Source organism: Sciurus vulgaris (genome assembly GCF_902686455.1).
Source record: "Sciurus vulgaris genome assembly, chromosome: 18".
Lineage (NCBI taxonomy): Eukaryota > Metazoa > Chordata > Mammalia > Rodentia > Sciuridae > Sciurus > Sciurus vulgaris.
Genome location: NC_136479.1, coordinates 23,927,584 through 23,933,449, shown reverse-complemented (window position 1 = coordinate 23,933,449; position 5,866 = coordinate 23,927,584). Strand labels below are relative to the sequence as shown.

Here is a 5,866-nt window from a genome sequence, read left to right as displayed (position 1 = left end):
CAAGTTACTTTGAAGCAAGAGATGTTTGTAACCCTTTTCACAGGCCAGATCCTGGAAGATAGTTCCTACTAACCATAAAACCTGTTAAGAACACATGGTTAAAAATCCAATTAGAACCAGTCATCATGGGTCAAGGCAATACACAGTTGTCATGAGAGCTGTGACTTAAAAATCAAATATCACCTGCTGTCAGCCAAGTCAACAGGTGGACCTGGGTTGGACCCTTAGGAAACTTTCCTGGGACCTCATTAAAACCAGAGGGCAAGAGAGGATGTTGTCCCTCTCCTCCCTGAGAGTACCTACTCTCTCCCTAGGGAGTGTTCCTTTTTTCTATCCCTTCAATTAGCTCATGCCTGTTACTCTGAGCAACATGTCTGATCTTTCTGACTTGATCACTAGAATCAAGGTTTGAAAGGGATGTTTTAATGTTGCCTCAGTTTCTTGCTGCCACATTGCTGCAAGAAATTAAAGATATTAAATGGTAATACAAAATAGAAATAGTCTCTTCTAATAGTACTTATTTACTTAGAAATATTTATATGGCATAAACTCTATTCTAGATAAAGTTCTAAATATTTTTAAATAGCATTAGTATTTATAACACTTTTCAGCATATAATTCACATTTTCTAAAGCAATGATGAGAAAAAAATTATTAATTGTTTAAGATCACCCAGGTAAAATAATCTTTAGCAGGTATTTGAAGCATGTCCAAGGACACTGTCTTGTACCCTCTTCCTAGGTAAGCGGCCTATAAGAGAATGTCTTGGGACACACCTCTTTGCAGGTGGAATGAGGGTTTGGGATCATCAAGGCCACATTTATATGAAATTCAATGCTATCTCCTAATGAACCTATTACTCTTGATTTACCAGTTTCATGACATTTTTTTCCACTGGAAAATTCTTCTCTGTATATGTTGGTAGAAATAATTTTATAAGGAACAGAGTGAGAGTGTGGGATTCCAATGGAAGAGTGATGGGAAAATACCAAGAACATTCCTAAATATGTGCTTCTTCTGGTTGTTAGTATAGTGTTTAAAGGATAAACCACCCTGCATGTTTGACTTTACTTGTTGCTGAAAATGGATCTGAATCATCTGCAGAAGCCTTCTGTTTTCTTAATTCAAAACCTACCATGGTGTTGGATTGCATTTAAAAATCACTTCAACTTAAAAATGAGGCTCATCATCCATATTGAATGAATTAAAACAATCTCTCTAAATAATTTTCTCATTCAGAGGGAACATGGTAGGTGTGCTGTTCTACGACTGAAAGCCTTGATATTCTATGACTCAATCCTGGACATTCCTTACATGCTGTATCTTCACAGTGAGCAGCTCACCATGGGCTGGGGGAACCAGACATTCAACCCTGTCTTTTCTCTTTAACTCTGGTCCTTGTCACCTGCGCAGTGGTCTTAGGAAACTCCTCCATGGTCCTTCTCATCTACCTGGATGCCCAGATCCACACCCCAAGTACTTCCTAGTCAGCCAGCTCGCCTGCATGGACCTCAAGCTCATCTGCACCACTGTCCACAGAATGATCTTCAACTACTTGTCTGGCAGGAAATCCATCTCTGTGGCAGACTTTGGGACCCAGATATTCTTCTACATGTTCCTCATGGGAGCCGAGTGTTTCCTGTTGGCTGCAAAGGTGTATGAACTCTATGTGGCCATTTGCCACCCATTAAGATACCCAGTTCTCATGAACTAAAAAGTCTGTGGCCTCATGGCTGCTTCTTCCTGGGTCCTTGGCTCCCTTTATGGTATAATTGAAAATGCAGTTGTTCTGCGTCGCTGGCTGTTTGCGGTTCCAAAATATTTGTCACCGCCTGCAGCAGCAACTTGCACGGGTCTTATGGGTGGTGGAGTGGAAACTGAGGCACTTCTATCTTTCTCTTTAGTGCACTGCTTTCTTGCTTATCTACTTATAGAGGATAGAGGAAATGAGGTTTACTTGCTTTGAGAGGAGAGAGAGAGAGACCCCGCTTATCAGAGAGAAAGAAACTTTGCTCAAGAGAGAAACTTTGAAAGAAAGACAGGCTTTTCTCCGTTCCGCGATCTGCCTTCAGCCACTGCCCCTACTCGCTGCTGTGTTCTTTCTTCTCCTGCTTTTCTGCTAATGGCTGCTGTGACGTGTCTTCTCTGGCTACTGCCGCACTGCGTGTATTCTGCTACTGCTTTTCTGGTAAAGGCTGCTGTCCGTGGTTTTCCCTCTGGCTGCTTCTAATGGCTGCTATATCTCTGTCTCGCTCCGCCTACGCTTATATCACCTCCAGGACGAGGAGAGCAGGGCCATGCCTCTTACTCAAAGATTAGGCGAGACACTCGAGCAGGCAATTAGTGCTCGAGAACACATGCGCATACATTGTGTGCGTGGATGAGAAAATCACCTGAGTGTGCTTATGTCAATTAACCTCCTCGCTGCTGCTGTGATCAGGCGCCATCCTGGCGCTGCCAGCATGGAACAGCCCCCAACAGTTCTGTCCTTTTCATACTGTGGTTTGTGGGGAAAATCCCACTTTTTCTGTGATGTCTCAACCCTGCTCACCCTCATGTGCATGGAACCTTGACATTAGAAAGGATAATGTTTTTCTGCCATATCATTTTGCTTCTATTCCCTGTAGCAATCATCATTGCTTCCTGTGCTCGTGTGATTCTGGCTGTCATTTGCATGGGGTCTGGGAAGGGTCACCACAAAGATTTTGCCACCTGCTCCTTCCACCTCATGGTGGTGGTCATGTACTATGGAGCAGCCATGTTCATCTACAAGTGGTCCACTATTGACCAGTCTCCCACCCAGGACAAGGTGGCGTTGGCCTTCTACACCATCCTCACCCCCATGCTGAACCCCTTTATCTCAACCTTTATAAAATGGAGGTGTCCAGGGCATTCATGAAGGTGCTAGGGAAGGGAAAACCTGGGGAGTGAGCTGGTTCTCCTTTCTACACATTCCTTGCTTAATATTTAATTTTATGAATTTTACATAAATACAAGTTGACTAAAATTTTACACTGAAAAATTTATAATCAACTGCTTAAAATTTAAAATTGAAGAAAATTGTACAGACTTGTTAAATATTTCTCTTTTTTGTCACAAAACTTGACATACAATTGTGTGTGAATATTTGTCACAAAACTTGATGTACAATTGTGTGTGAATATTTGTAGCAAGAGGAATTGCAGAACTACATGGTTTCCTTTCACAATAACAGCAAATGAGAAATATTTGCCCATCATAATACCCATTGTTTGCATTGATTAAACCTATTATGTCTTCTACAAATTAGTATTTAACAAATAGTATTTTTATATTTGTTGGCCAAAAACTACCTTAGGCTGATCGATTTGTCAAAAAGTAACCAAATTAATTATAAGATTATTAAAAACTAATTAAATTTAACCAGATGGAGAAAAGAGCATTATTTTAATGATAATTGGCTATACTGAGATTGTCTTGTAATAGACACTATATTCCTTTAGACTGAAGTAGATTTCTTTCTACTTATTTCCTTCTATTACAAACATACATGGGAGACTAAAATATCAACATAATTCCTTAAATTGTAGACTTACTCTCCTTAGATATTCTGATTCTTGAGTCAAACAGAGCAGGTGCCTGGAAATGTGGTCAATTTTTGTAGAAAAGTACAGATTTCCTGAAATCCACAACTGAGTGTGAATTGTATGTGTAAAGAAAGTGTACAGGTATTTTCATGATGTTTGTATGGACTTTAATGCAATTCTGGAGATTTTTGTGTTTTTTAGGAAAAACCATTATACTTTAATATGAATTTTAACTTTTTTCTTAAAACTGTTATAACATCCACACTATATTTTTTTTCTTTTGTGTATAAAAATAACCACCACCTAGGCACTGAAGAACAACCATGTGTCCTATTACAACTTATGTTGGTCAGTGCCAATATTAACTAGAACTTCAGGTCAGTGTCTTACAATGTTGAAATCCAAGTGTTGCCTGGAATTCTAGTTTCATGCAAAGTTCAGGCTCTCTTTGTCTTTTTAACTTAGTGCTGCACATTCACAACACACTGCTCCCATTTATATGCTGACAAGTTCATTCGTGCTGCCAAACGAATACTCATATTAGGAGGTGTGGATTGCAGGGTTGATTTGTGATTACATGGTCAAATACCCTGAAATACAATGTTTAAGTATCTTGTATATTTTGGAGGCTGTGAGAAAGGTGATGATGCAAGGAGGTAGGTGGTATACAAAATGTAAAGGTGATTTTCAAGAAAAAGGACATAATGAGATGGTATATTTTATGGATGGAGACTGCCAAAAGCCAGGTGTGCTGATAAACACCTGTAATATCTGGCACAGACGAGAATTGAAATTTAGAGGTGGGGCACTTCCCTAGCAGTTGTGAAGTCCTAGTATCCTCATTACCAGTAACAACAAAAAGACAGCATTCTGCCATGTCTCATATTGTAATGGCAAAGGGATCAGTAAAATGTGAACAAGAAAAAAACAGTAGGAGGAAAAGGAAGGGCAGGAGAAGTATCAAGAGAAAAGGGTGGAGTTTCACTGTACTCACAAAAGAATAATGAAAGAGGTAATATGTCCAACTTCGGGCCACTTGTGATTGAAGCCCTAGGGGAACAAAAGAGATGTTTAAAATACATGTACTTGAAAATACAACAAGGATTAGGGATTCTAACCTCAGGTATAATCTGAGGTTAGAAATTAAAATTTGAAAAGCATTCCTATTAAGGAAAATATGAAGACATCACCAAAGAAGGTAAAAGTAAGAAATACTATTTTTAATCCATTATAATCCTAACAAAATATGTAAATTTGTATTAAAATTAAACCTTCATGAAAGACATGAAAGAATAAACAAACAGAAGTTTATTCCAAGTTCATGGATAGGAAGATTCAATATTGTCAAGGTGTCACTTTTTCACAAATAGATTCATAATCTATAGATACAATCACAATCAAAATTCTTTAAAGTTATTTACATACACTTGTTAAAATTCATATGAAAGGTAGATGATATATAAGATCCAATATAATGCATTATTTGTGAAAAATATACAAAGAAGTCAATGAAACATGTAGTCAACTGATTTAGAGCTGTGTAAATGTAATCAACTGAATTTTTCACAAAAATGCAAAAAGTTATTCTCTTCAGGAGACCCACATAGTAAAGAAAGAGGATTGAGAGGAGAGAGAAGGGAAGGACAAGGAAGTACTGGGGAATGAAATTGTGCATATCCATGTTTGAACATACCACCATGAATCACACTGATATATATATGAATATTATATATGATATATATTTATGAATGATCACACAAAAGAATGACAGCGCAAGTCTTAGACCAGGAAATGATATTAACAAAATGCTTATCCAGAATTACTGTTCTATACAAAATACAAACAATAACTAAAATTGAAACAATGAGAAACTGAACAGTCTATATACAAAAATGAATACAATGTAAGACATCTCACCAGAGAACATACAGATGTCAAATAAGCATATGAACAATGCTCAGCATCATATGACATCAGGGGATTGCAAATAAAGCAACAGCAAAGTATCACTACCAGTTAATTAAATATTGTGGTTTCAGCCTTAAAAATGTGTACACTAAATGCAGGGAAATTCATGCACCAACTGAAACTCTCATTGCTGACTGAATGCAAAATGGGACAACCATTTTGGAAGATGATTCACAGATTTCTTAATAAACAAGACATATTCATATCATATACTCCAGTCATAATATTCCATGATATTTTTCCATGTAAATTGAAAATTTATGTTCTCATGAAAAGATTCACATTGGTCTTTATAATAGATTTGTTCCTAATTAACAAATATAAAAGCAAAG

The 5,866-nt window shown here is 37.6% G+C and overlaps 1 pseudogene across 1 annotated transcript; it reads left to right on the top strand.

Moving 5' to 3' along the window:
* The first annotated feature begins 1,433 nt into the window (after positions 1-1,433).
* LOC306649362 (olfactory receptor 2M3-like) lies at positions 1,434-2,931 on the top strand (annotated as a pseudogene). Its single transcript has 2 exons — positions 1,434-1,786; positions 2,481-2,931. The product of its transcript is annotated as an olfactory receptor 2M3-like (transcript).
* The last annotated feature ends 2,935 nt before the right edge of the window (positions 2,932-5,866 follow it).